The following is a 22,860-nucleotide window of genomic DNA, read 5'->3' as shown; positions in this document are numbered from 1 at the left end:
TTCTTTCTAATTATGGCCATCAAAATAAAGTATTACAACATAAAGTTATGTGCAAGGAGCCAGCTGAGTGTTAAAACTGTTCATTTGCCCAAAACCCTGTCAGAGAGTTCTCAAAGGCAGTGTGACCTCCCTCCAAAGGGCACAAAGGATGAAGGGAGCATCTATTCATGCTTTATGCTATTGCCTCCCAAATTCACAGTGGCTTGGAGGAGCAGAGTAAAAGAGGGAAAATGAGAGCAGCCACACCTAGTTAGAGTGGCTATACCCTTTTTCTTACTGCTCAGAGCAGTACAGAGGTCACAATAATCCAAAAGAGAGCTTCATGGAAGGGGTGTCAGTTCCCTAAGTCAGAGCTAAGAAAACAGTTCTAGTTTACTACAAGAGGAAGTAATAGGGGGACAAGTAGTAGGAAAGTTACTATCCGATTAGCCCTTCACATTTGTCTCAGATCTGACCTTATTTAATATTGTCAGCAAAGTGGAATTTATAATTCATCTATAACTCAAAATAACTGATTCAATAAAATATATTGAATAATGCAAAAAAGCCTGTTTATATTGTTTTTCAAAATTAAAACTTATCTAAAACATTTTTTTTACATTTTTGTTTTATACTGTAGGAGGTTTTTATTCTATAAGTGAATAATGGTTTAAAGTGTCAAATCTAAAATTAGCCTAACTTCTTCCTGAGTATTGAGAAGAGGTGAGTCAATGGAGTAGTTTATGAGTTAATAGAGCCTACGCTTTAGAATTAATGAAAGAAAAGAAACTACTCACTGGTCCATATAAAGCAGAATTGTTCTAGTATCAGCAATAAAGCAGTGACATAAATATAAAAAGACCAAAATAAGCTTTTTAATGCACACCGCTCACTCTCTGTTGTATAATTTTTTTCATTGCTTCTGTATCTTTATAATTGGACTAATCTTTTTTGACATTAATAAGGATGCATTTAAATTCTAAGTCTGGCATCTTGACACTTTCAGAGGACACTTAGGATGAAAGCCACATAAGTAGCTAAATTAATTAATGTATATCAATTTTTCTTGATATCCTTCATTTGCCACCCCATCTCCTTGATGGTTGGTTATAGCATTTAAATGTTGATGTTTCTCCATAGTTCATATCCAAAGGCATTAATGAACTCAAATTGCTTTTCACATTCTCATTTTTAAGGATTTATGGTAGGATGAAGTAGTAACACATGGTAACTTCCACCAGCCTGTAGTACCAGCTGGTGGTGCTTGGTTGTTAAATAATCACCCAGCTTTGCTTTTTTCATCTGGAGAAAGGAGGATTAGTAATACATTTAACATAAGAATTTAAAAAATAATAATGATAAGCATAATGTCCTTGATAATATCTATAGAGGAGTGAGGTTAATCATCACTGAAAATTTTTCATATTCTCTGCGGATTGGTTAAACTGATGAACAGCCAAGAACAAATTTGCACAACAGTTTAGCAGGTGGACTAAGAAAACATACTAGTGGGAGGAGATGAGGTCATTAGAATACAAGTTAAGAGTGACTATGGGCAGTGTACTAGAACACACCACTTGAATTATATGCCATGGGTATTTTTATAACCTCTGCTGTATTACTAACTTAAATAATACAAGTTTATTTTTTGTTGTTACTGAATATTGGCTTGCTTTTCTTGTTCGTATTTTTCCAGAAGTTATATTAATTCAAATAATAGTTACTTGAATAAAACTTTATAAAGCATTTCCAAAAGTACCCACACAAACTAATATGAACAATATCATCAATATTCAGTTTTACAGATACGGCAGCCAACGCATAGGAAAGTATTTCAGTAGCAATTACAAAGTCAATCAAAAAGCAGAGTCAGGATAGAATACAGTCTTCTGAAACAAACCCCTCATTCTGATGACACTCTGCTAAAAGGAATGGAGTTAGAGACACAGATCAGTCATTTATTAATTACAAAATATCTATGATTTTTGTAATTTCTCCTGAATGCAATGGTCCTTATTTATGCTTCTTATATATCTTTTGTATAAATGATTTCATTAATTAACATGTGTTTGTCAGTTCATAATTAACAGACTACTTTTTGTTTTTTCCCTAGTCATAACAGTATACATTGGGTATGGCCACCTGATGGGTAGAACTGTACTCTACACCACTCACTACAAGCCAGTGGTTCAGTTGGAACCAAGATAAAAACTTCACAATTTATTTAAAACAGGCAATGTAATTTCCGTTAAAAATCAGTCCTGTAAAGGTATTTCTACCCCAATTCTTAGCTCTTACCTTATAAACAAATTAAACAATAAAAGAATTCAACAACAAAAAGTCATTTTCAGTGAAAGGAGGAATAGTCAAAAACCAAAAAGTGTAAAGAGTAATTGTAAAATGCAGTAATATTAATCAAATCAAGGGAAGAACTTGAAAAGTAGAAACATGTCATAGTAGGAACATGACCCTGAAGGTTACTGAGCAAAACAGGAAAAAGAAAGAAGCACTGGAAGCAAATATATTACTATGTAAGATTTATCTAAACACAAAAATATTTGACATATCAATATTTGTAAATGAGATTCAGTTGTTTTGAAAGAGTGAATGCTCTCATATTTGATCAAAAATAAAAGCTCCATCCCCTGCCATATGCTATATAATTACTTGAAAATTAAAGAAAAAAAACTATTTGGTAAATGTAAATCAAAAGAAATCAATAGTGATATTAGTATTAAGAGGTCAAATTTAATACAAAAAGTATAAACTGAAGCAAAGAACTTTACAATGATAAACTGCAAAAATCTACAATGGAAACATATTAAGAAATTTTCTGTATGGATCAGAATTCAGAAATCAGACATTTCCGTGAATACAAAAAGGAATAAACAAAATAATTGTAGGAAACAAACTCAGTCTATTACTGTTTACATAGGCATAAACAAGTGAAAATATTGAGAATATTAATAACACTTAGAATACTGTAAACTAATAGAGAAGGAGACATAAAATTCTCTTTATTTTACTTTGGATCTTTTCACACACACATACACACATAAACACACACGCACACACCTTCAAATATATTTTATGCGTTGAATATAAACAATGTGCTTTCATTTCTCATGCCCATGAAACATGAAAACAGACCCTGATAAGGTCTGTTTATACTTCAAGAAACCCTATAAAAAACAGAAATAGTACATACTGTATTTTCTGGTCATAATGCAATGAAATCACAAGTGAGTATACATGAACCCTAATGTGAACTATGGTCTTTGGATGATAATGATTTGTCAGTGTAGGGTTCATCAATTATAACAAATCATACCAGCCTGGTGGGGAATATTGATAAGAAAGGAGACTGTGCATGTGGCGGGCGGGGAGAGGAGAGGGGCTATTTGGAAAATCTCTGTACCTTCCTCTCAATTTCACTGTGCTCCTAAAACTGCTCTAAAAAATAAAGGGTGTTAAAAATTAGTAATATCAATCACCTTGAATTTACAAAAAATCCAAACAAAAACATCCAAAGCTCTCTTTTTAAAAATTCCTGTTGGCAGAGTGAAAACCAATACCTAATTTGCATACTGTCTAGAAAGAAGTATAATAAAAACACAACGTATCAGTTCCTAGGCACACAGTTAAAGAAGTTCTCAGATGAAGATATATGCCCTAAACACTTTCATTTTCTAAATAATAAATATTTAAAATAACAGACTTAAGCATTCAACGAAAAATGATAGAAAAATATGGCTGAGATAAATATAAGGAAAGGTGGAAAAAGTATTAATAAAGATGGAAGAGGAAATAAATGAGTAATTTAAAAAATTAATAAATACAAAATAATAAAATAGTAAATCTATAACAATCTATAACCTTTTTTCTTAATCAAGAAAAAAGGTGAGTGTAGAAAGCACATAATTAAAAATAGAAATGCCTAAATAATCAGGATAAAGGGACACGTCAGAAATAATTATGATGATAATTTGTTAAATACTGTTCAAATAAATTTGGAAACCCTGGATGAAGTAAATAATATTTTGCAAAAATATACCCTGTCCTAATGTCCAGTATAGCATCAAAAATTACTGGTTCTTCAAAAGTAAACCAGTATAACCATGAAAGAACTCAATGTGGGAGGAGATATTTGCAATGCAGACTAATATTAAGATTTTATAAAGAATTCACAAATCTACATGGAAAAGGCTGAAAATCTAATAGAAATATAGGCAAAAGATTTGACTATTACCTTTGTAAAGAGCATATCCTTCTGGATAGTGAACATATTGTTTAACATCATTAGTCATCAGGGAAATGCCTAGTTAAACCACAATAAATTACAAATATGTACCAGATGACTATTTGTTGGTGAGGAGACAGTGTTGATGAGGAAGTAGGGCAACAAGAACTCTCATACACTCCTACTAGAAGTGTAAATGGGTACAACCACTTGCAAACACTGTCAATATCTATTAAAGCTGAAAATAAGCAAATCCTGTGAACCAGTAATTCCTCCCCTATGTATACACACAACAGAAATAGATAAGTATGCACTCCCAAAGATATATACAAGAATATTTATAGCCACTTTAATTTAAGACAAGCAAAAATTGGAAACAACTTAAATGTCAATAAACAGGAAAATATATAAATATATTGTGGCCAGTTCATAAAATAAGTAAGAGTGGTGAACTCATGCTTCTACACATGGTGATAAAAAGAAAAAATAATTCGTGCTACTAGCAAAATCTTGGATCAATCCTAAAAAGTATGGATTTTAAAAAAAGCCAGACGCTGTAATTTCAATTACACAAAGTTCAAAAACATACCAAAACCCTTTATGGTAGTAGAAATCAGAATAGTGGTTACCTTTGGGGGCATAAATGAATGGCAGAAGGCAAAGAGAGACTTCTGAAGTGTTGGTAACGTTCCATATGTTCATCTGTGTTATGGTCATATTAATGTGTTTAACTTATAAAAATACTTTGAGCTGTAACTGAGATTTTCTTTATTTCAATGTTTTTTCCAGAAAAAAAAATTTAAAGAACACTTTTAAAACTTTAAGAAAAAATGAATAACCCAACAGAAGGATAGTTACAATTTATGATTAGGTAATTTGCAAAAGCAGGTAAGCAAATGTTTCTTTCCGGAGAAATAATATACAATTAAAATTATAATAAGATAGCATTTGTCCAGTTTCTGAAGATAAAAAATAATATGTCAAGGTTTTATGAGGCTGTGGTGGAATGACATTCTAATATGTGCCTATTGACTATGTAAAAGAGCACAATATTTCTAAGGAAAAATGTGGCAATATATTTAAACCAAACAAAGTAAAACGTAAAATGTCTATATTCATGAGCTAATTATTTAATCCTTAGCGTTTTATGCAAAGATCAAATAATTCAAAGAAAGATGTTAGCACAAGAACTATGTAAGAGAAAAATCAAATGATAAACTATAAAAATAAGTTACGATATAAAATATCTGTGCTTTTCAAACATTAAAACATGTTGAAAATAATATTTAATAACACTGGAAATAATGAAAAATATTATTAATTGACAAAATAAGTTTATAAGATGGCATGTATGATATGAACCTTATTTCCAGGGGAAAAGTTATATGCATATCAGCACACCCCATATCAAGAAAGACACATCAAAATTATAATTATCTTTCGTTAATTTTCTATATTATGTATTAATTAGTAGTGTATTAAGCAGAAAATAATTTTATCTAAAATACATATTTGTGCAACTAGATCTAAGTGTAAAAACACACAAAGTCCTGAAAACTTGGGTCCCTGGCACCCTGTGATTTTGTTCAGGGAATGGAGAGGATGTATTTGAGCATTCACTGATCTTACTTTTTATGGTATTGTTGTTCTGTGTTTCTAGTGCTTAACTGGAATGCTTGGCACATGGAATATTGTCTAAGTTTCGATCCCCACTCACCCGGTATACTGGGTGTTCTTCTGCTGGACACACCAGCGCAGCCATTTTCAGTAGTCTTATTATTTCTTTATGTCCATGCAGGTCTACTGCATGATTTTCTGTTGAGATTCTGAACAGACACCACTATCATTAACCCAGAACTGCTATCAGTCATAATTTATTACAACCTTGAACTCACTTCCAAATATAGGTTAAACATTTTTCAGCTTTCTGTGAATGATATCTCAGAGTAAAACCTATGAGACAACCTTGGGTGCATTCCTTTATTAGTGACAGTTTCTTATCTCAGTCAAAAGAGCATTCAGATTATTTAGGAAGTCAGTTCTATTTTAATAAACAACGTTTATTGGCCCCTCTAGACCTTGAAATCATGTATGATGACTGTGTCATAGAGTCTAACTTCTATAAATATTCCTTGTCATATTAAAAAGTAAGGAATGGAAATTAACATTTATTAATCACCAAGCTCATGTCAAGCACAATGCTGGACACTTCTTATTGTGTAAAAATATTTCATTCTTATAATGACTCTTGAGAGGCGGGAAAGATCATTTTTTACTGAAGACAGAAAAGTAAAGCTCAGAAAAACTAGAGGATTTCAAAATGATTAAAAAAAAATAGTATGTGGCAGAACTGGTATACGTTTGTGCCTAAGTCCAAAGATCAAATGGGCTATACTGGATAAACCTACATGTGCTGAGAACCTAAAACTTCCATCGGGAGGCAGCACAGCATAATAATCAGGACCTTCTGCTCAGGATTCAGACCACCTTAGTCTGAATGCTGGTTTCAACACAATGGCTATATGACTTAGGTAAGGAAAATTATTTAACATCTCTTAGCACTACTGTCTGGGTATAAAAGTAGTTTATACTCTGTCAGGTTATTATAAGGATTAAATTAATTTATCTAATTATCACAATTAATGAAAATAATTTAGTAGTGCATGATACATGGTAAACATTTAATCATTGTTAGCTATAACTCTGATTTTCTTTCTTATTATTACTATTAGCCAATTCATTTTTTACGATAAGCAGTACCCTGATTTATTTAAAAAAGAAGGTGGAATCACCTTATGACTTGCTCCAAACACAAGAAATTCAATAAATATACTAACTGAAATAATTTTCTGTCATTAAGTACAAATGTTATAAACTACTGCTGAAAGTTTTTCCTCAAGTTCGTTGCTGTACTTATTTATGCTTTTGAGAGGGATGAAGTAGTAGAGTTCTATTAATTTAATTTTTTAGAAATAAAAAAATATTTAGAACAAATTTACACATCAAATAAAACATCTGTTGATTAGTGACTTAGTGAAGATTTTCAACATCCTTCAGCACTGAAATTTTCACCATGGCTTTTTTAAGAATTTAGTATTTCAACCTAATAGGACTCAAATTTTTTTTTAATTTCCCTCAAAAAGTTTATTTAATGTTTCACAATTTCTTACCATGTATTAAATGAAGGAAATTGGCTAAACACATGATGTTTCTTTGTGAAACATTTGTTGATAATTTAAAAGTTAATTATTTCAAACTTATTTCTTCCCAAATGCACATGGCTGCTATAAAAGAAGACTGACATAACTTCTCATATATAAGATTTCTTTTCCTTTCTTCTTTATCACGGGGTTTACACTTTTTGAGGTACTTTCTAAAAAACCATTTGAGACTTTCTATCCGAATGAACATATCTGAGTGGAAAAACAGCAATAAAAACAATAGAAAATTATAGCGAGTTCAAAGTTGAGAGACCGGCTCACTTTTTGTCCTTACCTTTGCCTAACAGGAACTTAGTAAAAAATCATTTAGTGTTTCTGTGTCATTTACAAAAGGTAAATAAAGATTTCTAACATTATATTTCCTCAAAATTTAAATGAAGATTTATGGCATTATGCCCATTGTAGGGTTCAAAGTCCTTTGAGACACATAGAAACAAATATAAGAATTATTCATTTGTTCATCTAATAGATATGTATCAGAACCTACCATGAACCAGGACATTTCTCAGCTCTGGGACAGCAAAGAGCATATTCTCCATTCTTGCAGCATTGTGTACTGAGTGAAGAGGATGAATAGTCAATAAATTACAAATCAACAAAGTAATTTCAGACTGTGGTTAGTTTTATTAAGAAACTAATATTGAATGATACTGAAGAAGGGAAATAGCTTTATATTGCCTCATGGTCAGGGTTACTTGGATTGAAATCTGAGATCTAAGAAACAAGTCTGCTACTTGAAGATCCAGTTTAGAACAGGGGTCCCCAACTCCCAGACCATGGACCTGTAGCGGTCCATGGTCTGTTAGGAACCGGGCCGCACAGCAGGAGGTGAGTGACAGGCGAGTGAGCGAAGCTTCATCAATATTTACAGCTGCTCCCCATCCCATCGCTCCCATTACCTCCTGAGCTCCACCTCATGTCAGCATTATGGAGAGTTGTATAATTATTTCATTATATATTACAATGAAATAATAATAGAAATAAAGTGCACAATAAATATAATGCACTTGAATCATCCCCAAACCACCCCCACACCCTAGTCCATGGAAAAATTGTCTTCCACGAAACTGGTCCCTGGTGCCAAAAAGGTTGGGGACCGCTGGGTTAGAGTATTCAAGACATTAAGGAAGAGCCTCTGTGTAGAAAAGGAAGAAAAGATGTGTGTAGTGTCTGAGGGACAGAAAAAAGATGGTATGGTCAAAACATAGATACCTGGACAAAATAACTGGAGATGAGGTCTTGCAAAGATCTGTAGAGTTTTCATTTTAGAATTTTCAGCAGTGTACACTAGGTATCATTTTCCTTTAAAAAAAAAATCACTCTAGCTTCACTTTGAGAATGGATTATATTGAAGAAAAAGGGAATAAGGGAATTCTGTTTTTGTGGTTGTGCAGGTAAGAAAGGATAGTGACTTAACCCATGGAGGTTACAAAGGTGATGGAGATAAGCAAGAATGAGCTATAGTTTGGATGTAACCCATGGTGAATTGAGTATCAAAGTGTGAGTGATATAGAGAATGCCTACCTTTTGGTTCTGAGTAACTGGGTAGTTGATGTTGTCAGCCACTGAGGTAGGGCGGAAGAGTTTGGTGGAACTAGTGTTCTCACTTTTCACATCGTCACTTTCACATCATCATCACTTTTTATCATCACTTTCCTCATTTCATATTAATTTTCAGCCTATGTAGAATAATGTTTTGAGCAGACTGATATATGTTCTTAGTTCCCAATACTAAGAATTATCTGGGTAGAGGAAGTTCCCTAAGGAAACTTCTGATAGGAAACTGTTGGAGGGTTCTCTTTAAGACACGACAATCAGTGAAAACAATTTAGAGAAATTTCAAGATTTACAGAAACTTGTGTTGGTGGACTATAAGAATATGCATTAATAACTGAACTCTAAGGAGAATAATAATAATAAAATCAATAACAATACATTGAATAAGTAAAAAAATTAATCTTTTACCCCTTATTATTTGCGTAACTTCACTTAAGCCATGGTCCTTGCTCTAGTTACTTATTACTGTATTACTAATTATCTTAAAATTTAGCAACTTAAAATGACAGCAATCATTAATTTTGCTTGCGAATCTGCAGTTTTTGCAGATCTAGACACGAATGGCTTTTCTGCTTGATGTAGCATCACTAGGATGGGTGGAGTGAAGTTGGAGGATTCACTTCCAAGGTGGCTCACTCAGATGGCTGGCAAATTGGTATTGGCTGTCAGCTGGTAGCTCAGTGAGGGTGTAATCTGGGTGCCTCAGATGAGCCTCTCCATGGGTCTGCATGTGCTTCCTCACAAACTGGCAAGTGATTTCAATCAGCAGGTGTTCCAAGATGGAAGCAGCGAGGCTTTCAACTTAGGCTTAGAAATCTCAAAACATTCCTGCAATATTCTATTGGCCAAACAATTCACTGAGGCCAGCTCAGATTCAGGGTAAGGGAATTAAACACCACCTTTCAGAAGTAGTAGAAAAGAATGTGTAGTCATCTTTACCACAGACCATCTTAATAAATCCACAGTGGTACTAATAAGTAAATAAATGAATACATTAAAAAAATATATTATGCTGTTCTGACTTCCTTATGTTAATTGCTATTAAGGGCATTTCCAGTGAACTTTTTCTGGGTGCTAATGAGTATGCTTATGGTCCAATGAAGATTTGAAAAAAGGGAATCCATACCTGTGGATTAACCATAAACTCAATTGCAGGTGATTATGACAAACCAAGTTTTCAAGTAGAATTTCCATTATGGTCATTCAATGCTAGAAACAAATTGAAATGCCAAATAATGTTCAGTTGAGTTGTGTCCTCAGATAACACTTTTCTAATTGCAGTTCTTGCTTTAGAGAACAGCAATTAGAAAATTACATATGCCAAGAAAAGAGGCTCAGAAAAGTCCTGGAGATTCTGGCTCACCACGGTTAATGAAGTCATACAATCTGTCTTTACTTAGTAGGGTTTTTAAGCAGAGAACAGCTGAAAAGTAAGGCCCATTTAAAATGAAATTACAGAAAGGCAGAAAAGACTTTGATAAATATATTTGAAAGAGTAGTATTTTTTCACCTGTTCATGTGGCGAACATCTGTGGATTTTTGGGCAATTCGTGTTTCCACTCTAAAAGAATCTCCTAGTTCAAAGTCTCATCCTCCCTTGTATCTATTTCTTTGAAGTGTTCCCTTGGATCCCTTAAACTATGGGTAGCCAAATGATTTTGGCATGTGGGATATAGATTCAATACAAACTGAGTCTCAGGATTCAATGTTTTGTCTTGTAGTCTGTCACTACCTGCTTATACTTTTAACCAGGTTGTTTGACCACTTAGCCTTGCAGTTAAGCAGAAGTCCTACTTTCACAGGCAAAACAATAGTATAACATTGAGACTCTTTACTCATATATTTTCACATGAAAAGAAATAGAAAAAAAGATGGTGAGATTGTTAACTGATGGTGATAATAGATAATAGACAATAGAGAAGGTATGCATGCTGATAGAGGAAGGTCCTCAGATATGCTTAAATGAAAGTGATTACACTACATAAATTTGGATATTGTCAGTAGTGAAATGCAGCTTGCTCTTTGAAATTTAATTCTGTGTTTCCCCCTCAAATTAATAAAGTTATTCCTCGGAATTTATGCTAAATGAATATTTAAAATTTTTCTCTTTTTTGGAAAGGTTACAATGTATTTAGAAATATAGAAATTTAAAATAAGAAAAGGCTGATCAAAACTCAGATAATGAGGGCTTCCCTGGTGGCGCAGTGGTTGGGCGTCCGCCTGCCGATGCAGGGGACACGGGTTCGTGCCCCGGTCCGGGAAGATCCCACATGCCGCGGAGCGGCTGGGCCCGTGAGCCATGGCCGCTGAGCCTGTGCGTCCGGAGCCTGTGCTCCACAATGGGAGAGGCCACAGCGGTGAGAGGCCCGCGTACCGCAAAAAACAAACAAACAAAAAAACTCAGATAATGAAGTAATCCTTCTAAACATTCAACCAAGTATTGAACTGATCTTACTTCTATGAATAAAAGCCATCGTATTGTTTCATCATTTATTGTGCAGAACATTTTAACCCAGGAATAGAAAGTGTAATTGTTAAGGTAATTTTATTATTTGTGTTTGATATATTAATGTATTTTGATCTATAGCACCAGAATGTTGATAGATGACCATCTTTTTAGTTTTTAAGAGAAAAGATAAAAGCTTTACATATTTCACCTTTAAGACAGGAAAATATGTCTGTTTAGCATAATTTAATATTTATTATATTGTATTCTCATAGGCAATTCATTTTTAAATACAGAAATATTTACCTACCTTGCTTCACCTTAGCAAGGATTTAAAAGAGATAATTTACACTGTATCATGACCATTTATTCTTTTTATTCTTTTAAACTGTCCAAAGAAACATATTTATTTATAAGCTGAAACTGTATGGTGATTAAATTGATTATATATATATTTTAGTTATGTTCCCCTTGAAAATTATAATGATAATTATCATAACAATGATTATTAACATGTATTGATCAATTAGTATGTGCAAGGTGATGTTCTAAGAATCTTTTATTAACTCATTCAAAACACACAAAATCCACAAAATATACATGCTACCATACCAAATTTAATTTGGGGAAGTAAAGTACAGAAAGCTTAAGATACTGCCCCAAGATGATACAGCTTGTAAATATTGGAGTCAGGATTTGAACCATGCATTCTTAACCCACTTTCTAAAATTTAAATCTACTTGACGAGCTTAGTTCCTGGTTAAAATCTTCTGTGTCATTTTTTAGGCTTGCCAGTAGGTGATTACAAAGACTTTACCTGCCAGGTCTCATGGGGTAAAGCTACCCCCCACCTCATCCTTCCAACAGACACACACACACACACCCTAGCCTTGGTGTATAGCCAGAACGCTGCAGTTGCTCTCAAGGGAGTTGCAACCAAAGACTCAAGCTCCCCTGGCCACTCATGCTCCTGAGGATATCTCATTCCTAGCCTAGACATCTCATTTCTATCTCTTTCTGTCTAGGCTTTGGGCAGTTGTCCTCTTCAGGCACTTCTACCGAAGCCTCGTTATAGAAGAAAGGAAAGGAAGGGGAAACCTTTAAGACACTTTTTCCCGTCTGACTCAGTATCCAGTACTTTTCCACTCCTAGCCCTCTTCCTCATCCTCACACCAGGCTCAGGGTCTGTCAAACTGCTGGAGCCTTTTGTTCAGTATTCCATCAAAAGTGAGGTGATCCTCACGTCTGTGCTGATCTACCTAACCCTCACCTGGTGCACGCTTCCATGGGGGAAAATGGAACAGGGGAGTCAGCACTTTCTCCAGTTGAGACTATTGCTTATGTCATGGCAATGTAAGTGATTAAAGGCTTAACTCTTTCATTTTGCGCTTGTTTTTTTTAATGAGCTCCTCTGATACCTGGCAGCTCATCTGAGCTCCTGACACTACTTGCTATACTTACTGTTGTGATATAATTAGATCTGGATTCAGAAAGTTCATTTTAACTGTGATATGGTGAAATGATTGGAACAGAATGAGACTAGGAGTCTTTGCAGAAATCTAAGTGAAACCTGATGCTGTTGTACATTAAATTAGTGCAGTGTGATGGAGAAAGGTAGACATATTAGAGACATATTTATTAGGTAGAATCAACAGGGCTTGGTGATTGATTGGAGATAGCAGAATGAGGATGAGGGAGAGATTAGGGATACATTATGCCAAAATTCATGTTGAAGTCCTAATCCCTAATACCTCAGAATGTAAGTGTATTTGGAGATACGGTCTTTAATTAGTTAATAAAGTTAAAACAAGGCCTTTAGTTTGGGCCCTGATCCAGTATGACTGGCATCATTAATAATAAGAAGAAATTTGAACACAGGTACAGAGGCAAGATCATATGAAGACTTAGGAAGAAGATAGTCATTTACAAACCCAGAAAAGAGACCTCAGACAAAACCACCCTTGCCAACACCTTGATCTTTGATTTATGTCTTCCAGAATTGTGAGAAAACAAATCTTCTGGTAAGCCACCCAATATGTAGTACTTTATTTTGGCAACCCTAACAAATAATACAGGGTGATGTCCAATTTTTTGACTTAGGAAACTTGATGTTCGGTAGTTGTGCTCCCTGATACATGAAGTTTGGGAGGAAGAGTGATCTGGGGAATGGGAAGCAGACTGATAGGTTCAGTTGAGTTGGAGGTCTCATTGTGCCTTCAAATTGAGAAGCCATGCATATAACTCAGTCAACGGATCTGGGACTCAGAGAGATGTCTGTACTAGAAGTAGCAGTCTGTGAGTCATGAAGCAATATGTAAAATATCATTGAAACCTTATGCAAAAGGTGAAATCAGTCACAATATCTATATACTTGGATGTAGTTGTGTAGACTTGTCCTGTGTTTCTATTTCTGTAGAGTGCTATTAAGAACCTACAAAGGAGTACAGATAAAGCTAATGTCAGTGCTAAAAGAAAGTGCTTCATGAATGCAGAAAATAGAAGAGAGAATAAAGATAAAATGCTTAGAACAGAAGGCGAGGGTCAGTGGAGGAGATCTACAAGGGCCATAATGAGTTAATCCTTATTTAAGCCTACAAAGGAATGCAGGGAGCCTTAAAGACCAAAGGAAACATTTAGGGAAGAGACCATTGAGAATCACTTAGAGTCCATTTGCTGACAGTTTACAGAACTTTTACAATTCCATTTTTGACGTATCATTTGTGATTAGCATGGCAGGAGAATAATATGGATAGAACAGTAGGAGAATGTACTAGAGAAGCTGGTATGTCATCAAAATGTGCCTTCAGGGGCAAAAATGTGGGTAGTGCTCTGTGGCAGCAGCAATATGCAGGCTGGCCAAGGGGTTGTAGAAGCCAGGAAAAACAGGATTTACACTTACAAAAGAAGCCATCCTAAGGCACAGGGCTTGCAGTGACAGGGACTGAAAGAGAGAAAAGGGATTTTTAACCTTCCCTCCTCTTGGTTCAACATATGAAAAGACACATATGAAAAGACAAATTCAGATGCTTGATTCATCCTCCTTACAGTTTCACAGTAGGTAAAATGACCTTTTGATTTTAATCTAGGTGCTTGCTTTTCCTCTTTGGTTTGAGAAAACCAGGAGTTTTCCTTTAATAACTCTGTGCTCAAATTCATGAATTCTTTTCCAACATACTTGACCCAAATTCAATGTTGTCTAAAGTTTTGAATTATTTTTGCTAATTATGATGATGGCAGATGTTTAGGTGCAAATGTACTTTTGCAGTTGACACAGCTAAAGATTCAACTTCAAGATTCAAAACATGAAAATCATCAAAATTTCTCTAAGTTCTTTCCTAAAGTCTGTGGAAAACATCTTGCATTTCTGTTTACTTTTTTGAACATATAAAATGACTATTGTGAACCGTGATGTAGAAAAACACACTCAGCAATGGTAAAGCCTATTCAAAACTAGCCTCTCCAAAAGTCTACAACTTTTCAAGTTGTTGGAGTGCTACTAAAAAATATCAAACTGCAAAGATGCACTTTTAGAAATTATAAGTAATTTGTGCATCAAACAATATGTACAATAGTACTGTACAGTAAATTGGACCAGCTGCCTATTCCTACCATTACAGCTGGTTGCAAAGTATATAATTTATATTTTTGCAGTAGAAAGTGGGAAGGCTTTTGCTTTTTTTTGCGGTACGCGGGCCTCTCACTGTTGTGGCCTCTCCTGTTGCGGAGCACAGGCTCCGGACACCCAGGCTCAGCGGCCATGGCTCACAGGCCTAGCCGCTCCGCGGCATGTGGGATCTTGCCTGACCGGGGCATGAACCCGTGTTCCCTGCATCGGCAGGCGGACTCTCAACCACTGCACCACCAGGGAAGCCCCGGGAAGGCTTTTTAAAACTATATTCATGCATTTATAAAGAGCCTTTTCCTGTTTTATCTTTTTAACCATTGTAAGCTCAAAAGAGGTGGTATTTTGGCATTATGTTTAAGGTTAATCCCTATCTATTATAGTTAAAAGATCTATCAGAGCACTTTGCCTATGACCTCTTATTCCATCCATATGAGTAGATGATTTAGACACATATTTACCTTCATGATATTCTTAAAATATGAGTTTTATTTTTAAAAAGGCATTGGCAATAACTAATAAAGGTATACTTGATAACAAATAATTGGCTCTTAAAATTTAGTAAATGGCATATATTGATCTAAAAAGTTAAAAAGAATGTTTCTATCAGTAAACTGAACAAGCTTCTGAATGGCACTGTTGCAATTTCTTTTGCTATTTCTTAGCTCTTTACATTTGTTATTTGATAACAAACATACAATGTAAGGTATGTTTATATATTAATCACTGGTTTCCAGTGTGTATAATGGAATGGCACGAAATCTGAGGAAAAGGTTAGATGTAGAACAACTGTTTAGAAAAAGAGACTTAATTTTGAGGTTTAGAATATCTGTCCCATTTCCGAACTTTTCTTTAAAAAGTTTGAAAATAATTCAATATTTGACTTGGATTGTAGGATTCACTTTTTTAAATAGTGTCATGGGAAAACACAAAATGTAGATTAATATCTAGTGAAAATGTTAATGGCTTATGAAATTTTACTGATGATTTTAGATTTTTTTTTTTTTTTTTTTTGCGGCACACAGGCCTCTCACTGCTGTGGCCTCTCCCGTCGCGGAGCACAGGCTCCGGACGCGCAGGCTCAGCGGCCATGGCTCACGGGCCCATCTGCTCCGCGGCATGTGGGATCCTCCTGGACCGGAGCACAAACCCGTGTCCGCCGCATCGGCAGGCGGACTCTCAACCACTGAGCCACCAGGAAAGCCCTAGATAATTTTAATGGTAAATTTACATGATCAAGTTACATAAATTTTAAGCTTTGGGGTATAAATATTCATATTATCCAACTTTATTCAAATATTATTATGCATTTAGAATATGAACAGATTAATCTTAAATAATTTTTTTTTGCATCCTTCAATTCATAAAGATTCAAGTGATGTGCTTATGAGTAAATTATATAAATGAAAAAATATTGTGACCTGACTGACTTTAGTGTACCTCCTAATATTTTTTTTTGAAGTTTTAAATTTTATTTATTTATTTATTTTTAACATCTTTATTGGGGTATAATTGCTTTACAGTGGTGTGTTAGTTTCTGCCTTATAACAAAGTGAATCAGTCATACATAAACATATGTTCCCATATGTCTTCCCTCTTGCGTCTCCCTTCCTCCCACCCTCCCTATCCCACCCCTCCAGGCTGTCACAAAGCACCGAGCCAATATCCCTGTGCCATGCGGCTGCTTCCCACTAGCTATCTACCTTACTACGTTTGTTAGTGTGTATATGCCCATGACTCTCTCTCGCCCTGTCACAGCTCACCCTTCCCCCTCCCCATAACCTCAAATCCGTTCTCTAGGAGGTCTGTGTCTTTATTCCTGCTTTACCCCTAGGTTCTTCATGACATTTTTTTTCTTAAATTCCATATATATGTGTTAGCATACGGTATTTGTCTTTTTCTTTCTGACTTACTTCACTCTGTATGACAGACTCTAGGTCTATCCACCTCATTACAAATAGCTCAATTTCGTTTCTTTTTATGGCTGAGTAATATTCCATTGTATATATGTGCCACATCTTCTTTATCCATTCATCCAATGATGGGCACTTAGGTTGTTTCCATCTCTGGGCTATTGTAAATAGAGCTGCAATGAACATTTTGGTACATGACTCTTTTTGAATTTTGGTTTTCTCAGGGTATATGCCCAGTAGTGGGATTGCTGGGTCATATGGTAGTTCTATTTGTAGTTTTTTAAGGAACCTCCACTGTTCTCCATAGTGGCTGAACCAATTCACATTCCCACCAGCAGTGCAAGAGTGTTCCCTTTTCTCCACACCCTCTCCAGCATTTATTGTTTCTAGATTTTTTGATGATGGCCATTCTGACTGGTGTGAGATGATATCTCATTGTAGTTTTGATTTGCATTTCTCTAATGATTAATGATGTTGAGCATTCTTTCATGTGTTTGTTGGCAGTCTGTATATCTTCTTTGGAGAAATGTCTATTTAGGTCTTCTGCCCATTTTTGGATTGGGTTGTTTGTTTTCTTGTTATTGAGCTGCATGAGCTGCTTGTAAATTTTGGAGATTAATCCTTTGTCACTTGCTTCATTTGCAAATATTTTCTCCCATTCTGAGGGTTGTCTTTTGGTCTTGTTTATGGTTTCCTTTGCTGTGCAAAAGCTTTGAAGTTTCATTAGGTCCCATTTGTTTATTTTTGTTTTTATTTCCATTACTCTAGGAGGTGGGTCAGAAAGGATCTTGCTGTGATTTATGTCATAGAGTGTTCTGCCTATGTTTTCCTCTAAGAGTTTGATAGTTTCTGGCCTTACATTTAGGTCTTTAATCCGTTTTGAGCTTATTTTTGTGTATGGTGTTAGGGAGTGATCTAATCTCATACTTTTAAATGTACCTGTCCAGTTTTCCCAGCACCACTTATTGAAGAGGCTGTCCTTTCTCCACTGTACATTACTGCCACCTTTATCAAAGATAAGGTGTCCATATGTGCATGGGTTTATCTCTGGGCTTTCTATCCTGTTCCATTGATCTATCTTTCTGTTTTTGTGCCAGTACCATACCGTCTTGATAACTGTAGCTTTGTAATATAGTCTGAAGTAGGGAGCCTGATTCCTCCAGTTCCTTCTTTCGTTCTCAAGATTGCTTTGGCTATTCGGGGTCTTTTGTGTTTCCATACAAATTGCAAAATTTTTTGTTCTAGTTCTGTGAAAAATGCCAGTGGTAGTTTGATAGGGATTGCATTGAATCTATAGATTGCTTTGGGTAGTAGAGTCATTTTCACAATGTTGATTCTTCCAATCCAAGAACATGGTATATCTCTCCATCTATTTGTATCATCTTTAATTTCTTTCATCAGTGTCTTATAATTTTCTGCATACAGGTCTTTTGTCTCCTTAGGTAGGTTTATTCCTAGATATTTTATTCTTTTTGTTGCAATGGTAAATGGGAGTGTTTTCTTGATTTCACTTTCAGATTTTTCATCATTAGTATATAGAAATGCCAGAGATTTCTGTGCATTAATTTTGTATCCTGCCACTTTACCAAATTCATTGATTAGCTCTAGTAGTTTTCTGGTAGCATCTTTAGGGTTCTCTATGTATAGTATCATGTCCTCTGCAAACAGTGACAGCTTTACTTCTTCTTTTCCGATTTGGATTCCTTTTATTTCCTTTTCTTCTCTGATTGCTGTGGCTAAAACTTCCAAAACTATGTTGAATAAGAGTGGTGAGAGTGGGCAACCTTGTCTTGTTCCTGATCTTAGTGGAAATGCTTTCAGTTTTTCACCATTGAGGATGATGTTTGCTGTGGGCTTGTCATATATGGCCTTTATTATGTTGCGGAAAGTTCCCTCTATGCCTACTTTCTGCAGGATTTTTATCATAAATGTGTGTTGAATTTTGTCAAAAGCTTTCTCTGCATCTATTGAGATGATCATATTGTTTTTCTCCTTCAATTTGTTAATATGGTTTATCACATTGATAGATTTGCGTATATTGAAGAATCCTTGCATTCCTGGAATAAACCCCACTTGATCATAGTGTATGATGCTTTTAATGTGCTGTTGGATTCTGTTTGCTAGTATTTTGTTGAGGATTTTTGCATCTATGTTCATCAGTGATATTGGCCTGTAGTTTTCTTTCTTTGTGACATCCTTGTCTGGTTTTGGTATCAAGGTGATGGTGGCCTCGTAGAAGGAGTTTGGGAGTGTTCCTCCCTCTGCTATATTTTGGAAGAGTTTGAGAAGGATAAGTGTTAGCTCTTCTCTAAATGTTTGATAGAATTCGCCTGTGAAGCCATCTGGTCCTGGGCTTTTCTTTGTTGGAAGATTTTTAATCACAGTTTCAATTTCACTGCTTGTGATTGGTCTGTTCATATTTTCTATTTCTTCCTGATTCAGTCTTGGCAGTTTGTGCATTTCTAAGAATTTGTCCATTTCTTCCAGATTGTCCATTTTATTGGCATAGAGTTGCTTGTAGTAATCTCTCATGATCTCTTTTATTTCTGCAGTGTCAGTTGTTGCCTCTCCTTTTTCATTTCTAATTCTATTGATTTGAGTCTTCTCCCTTTTTTTCCTGATGAGTCTGGCTAGTGGTTTATCTATTTTGTTTATCTTCTCAAAATACCAGCTTTTAGTTTTATTGATCTTTGCTATTGTTTCCTTCATTTTTTTTTCATTTATTTCTGATCTGATTTTTATGATTTCTTTCCTTCTGCTAGCTTTGGGGTTTTTTGTACCTCCTAATATTAATATTTATCTCCTGAAAGTAGAATGCAAATGTGTAACTGAACATCTAATAAAATTCTGTGAGGAGTATTTCCAAGTTGTTGTTTCTTTTTTTTTTTTTTTTGGTTATTTTACTGTCTGATCTGTCTTTATTATGGTTCTGTTTTGATTAATGAGTGGTGACAAGAAATATACTCTCAGCATTTTGCCCATATTTCCAGGGTAAAATGAACTGACACCTAATGGAAGACCGTCTCCTGTGCACCCCAGCCCAAGTTGGGGGCTCTTGAGTGTACATGATGGAGGAGAGGTTTCAGGCCTCCTGAAGAATGGAGGAAAATAATTTTCTTGTCTTTGGGCAAGATAAAAGGAAAGGGATTGCCTCTTCAGAAAAGCTACCTCTTCAAGAGCTTTCCTTAGTTCTTAACATGCCACCAGTTGACTGTAGTCTGGGAGGAGCAACTTGGGTTGCCAATAACCTAATTTAGCAGATTAAAAAAGAGGAAAAGACAAAGGCTAAGTTTCTTTGAAGTGAGCCCTTAGAAAATATTATTAACCCATTTTTGAACAACTGTCTTTACATACTTATATATAATTATGAAACTTCCATATTTATATCATTTTATTCAACTAGGTTCTATGCATTATGGAGTAGAATATTCCACATTTGAAAAGAAAATAAATCTAATCATTAAATAGGATATCAGAAGTATAATTGTGGCTGCCTGAAATAAAGCTCATGGTCTCATTAAAACTTCTAGAAATGTAGTGATTTTAGTTACAAAAATAAAATGTTGACTTTTTTTCCATGTTTTATCCCTTTAACTTCCTATTCTTTTAGTCTGCCTTCGTTTCTCTAAAGATAGGGTACCCTCAAAGAGGTTATCCTTGTTGAGTCTTGTCTATAATGTGGGGTTAATATTAACTCTCCATCTTGATGATTGAGAATATTGGAGATGATAGCTCTAATGAGCCTAACACAGACCTGTTTATTATATTGTGCATGCTACTTTTAAAATCCCTCTGATGGTTTTTTCACACTCTGTTGCTCTGTGTAAGTAAATGAAAGATGATTGACTTTTTAAAGAATAAAGTGTAATATGATTCCTTTCACTAGAAAAGTAGGTAGGTAAAGGATGTTTTTTGTTGTTAGCTTGAATAAAGATAACCTATGTTGTGGGTTATAACCTAAAGATTATGAAATTAGAATCAAGCAGATTTGGTTCAAATCCCATCTCTGCTATCCTAGGTATTAGTGACCTGGGTTATAATTTATTTAACTTCCCTGAGAGTCACTATCGTCTCTATAAAAGTTGGAATTAAATCTTCACTTTAGGATTGCTGCAAGGATTATAAATATCACAGGGCCTATCAGAGTAAACACATTCATCATATATGTAGTTGGCTTTGTGTGTGTGTGTGTTGGGGGGCGTTAATTATCCTCATTTAAATTATTTTTTTTTACTTTTGCCTTACTTCAGTAAAAGCTTTAACTTCCTTGCCATACTGGTTTCTGTTGACCTGACATAAATAGACTGCCTGATATTTCCCCAGCAAAAATGGTTCGTTTGGGATCAACAGAGAATTGCAATTTGAGGTCTGCAGCCAAGGTGAGCTATATGTGCAAGTGTCTGAACAGCATGAGAAGGAAAAACAAAACAAAGCAGTTTTATAGAAGGGAAGAGGCAGTTGGGAGGGCTGTAGAAAACATAGACTCCATGGTTTTTCAATGGCTGAATCCTTGCTAAGAAAGAAGAGGGGTTTTTCTTTTCCCTTTTGGGTTTTGCTGTTGTCTCAGGGCATAAGAGGTCCCCAATCTGGTCTCCCACCTATATTTAATTGATGTTCTTGTTTATTAATTTTTTACATTTCAAATCCCTTTTAATCAAGATATTTATGATCAAGAGTCAGGCTTTCTCGTTTCAACAGTTTTTTGTCCCTCAATGCCAGAAAGGACCTTTCCTGGGTGTAGGGTCTCACGTTGAAAGGAAAGTGCACAGATAGGAAACCTGTTGAAGTCACATTTGAGTAACAAAGAGAGGTAGGGGGTAGAACTCTCAGGTACTTTTTATGTAGAGTCCATATGTTACCAAGATTGTAATCATTGGAGATCATCTGAAGTGTTACATCGTCATCAAATGTTTGGTGACAGACTTCCAACAGGCCTGGTTCAGGTATCTTGGAAACATCTGTTTCATCAGATGTGGTCTGCTTCAATTCTGGGAAATCTGTACTTTCAGGTCACCAGATGATGTGCAGGTCCAGTCAGGGTTCAGTGCTTACTTTAGGTGTGTCATGTTTGAGGGCCTCTAAAATTGTGCCAATTGAGTCTTAATAATGCCATTACTATGCTTGACTAAACCAAAAGACTAAGGGTGACAAGCATAGTGAAAGTGATATAAAACTGGCCAAACAGCACAGACTTGTCAAAGTATCTGGACAGTAAAATGGATTCCTCAATCACTGTGAAGTTTGAGAGGACTTCCCCAGGTAGGGATAATCTTTTCCAAAAAGACTTTAACCACAGAAGAGGCAGTAGCTTGTCCACAAGGGAAGTCTTCAGTCTAGTATGAAACATCCAAATCATGAATAAACTTATTTATATCCATTAGATGGAGGAAGTTGTATGAAATCAATTTCCCAGACCTCGAATGGTCAATTAAGAAGTTTAAAATGTCTGGGAGCAATACAAATAGGCTTCTCTGGGTTGTATTTTGGACAAGTGAGACAAGTCAGATAGGCATCTTTTATGGCCTTGTAAGTATTTCCCCATCAATATTGATTCATGAAAACTATCATTTTGTCTGTAGGCCAATGGTTTAACACATGTATAGTGATGAGGGGTGGGAATTTTAGAGTCTCCAGTAGGACTGGGTTGTTAGTTGATCCAAGCCAAAACTTTCTCTTTTTATCAAACCTGCAGTTGTTGAACTTACAATCTCTTTCTTCCTTTTCTGGGGCTTATTGATGGGTTTCTCTAGCCAACTTTTCTAAGGTATTATTTGGGGAAAGATTCCTTGGACCATGACAGAGGTTTGGCTGCTCTTGGTCCCTTTCAGGGCAGCACTCCTTGTGAAAATATCAGCAAAGTGATTTCCCTTAACTGCAGAGTA

At 35.3% G+C, this 22,860-nt stretch overlaps 1 long non-coding RNA gene across 4 annotated transcripts in view; it reads left to right on the top strand.

Annotated features, from left to right (window-relative positions):
* Positions 1 to 22,860, top strand: part of LOC307195200 — a 445,069-nt gene that overhangs the window by 60,908 nt on the left and 361,301 nt on the right. For 2 of the 4 annotated variants that reach the window (XR_013830750.1, XR_013830751.1), the window contains exon 1: positions 15,847 to 16,286. The exons of the other annotated variants lie outside the window; for them this stretch is intronic. This is a non-coding gene — a long non-coding RNA (uncharacterized lncRNA). Of the gene's footprint in view, positions 1 to 15,846; positions 16,287 to 22,860 lie in introns of those variants that run through there. 4 annotated transcript variants of the gene reach the window in all.

Source organism: Stenella coeruleoalba (assembly GCF_951394435.1).
Source record: "Stenella coeruleoalba genome assembly, chromosome: 12".
In the NCBI taxonomy this organism is placed as follows: Eukaryota; Metazoa; Chordata; class Mammalia; order Artiodactyla; family Delphinidae; genus Stenella; species Stenella coeruleoalba.
The sequence above is the reverse complement of the archived record's forward strand: the minus strand, read 5'-3'. Positions and strand labels throughout refer to the sequence as shown.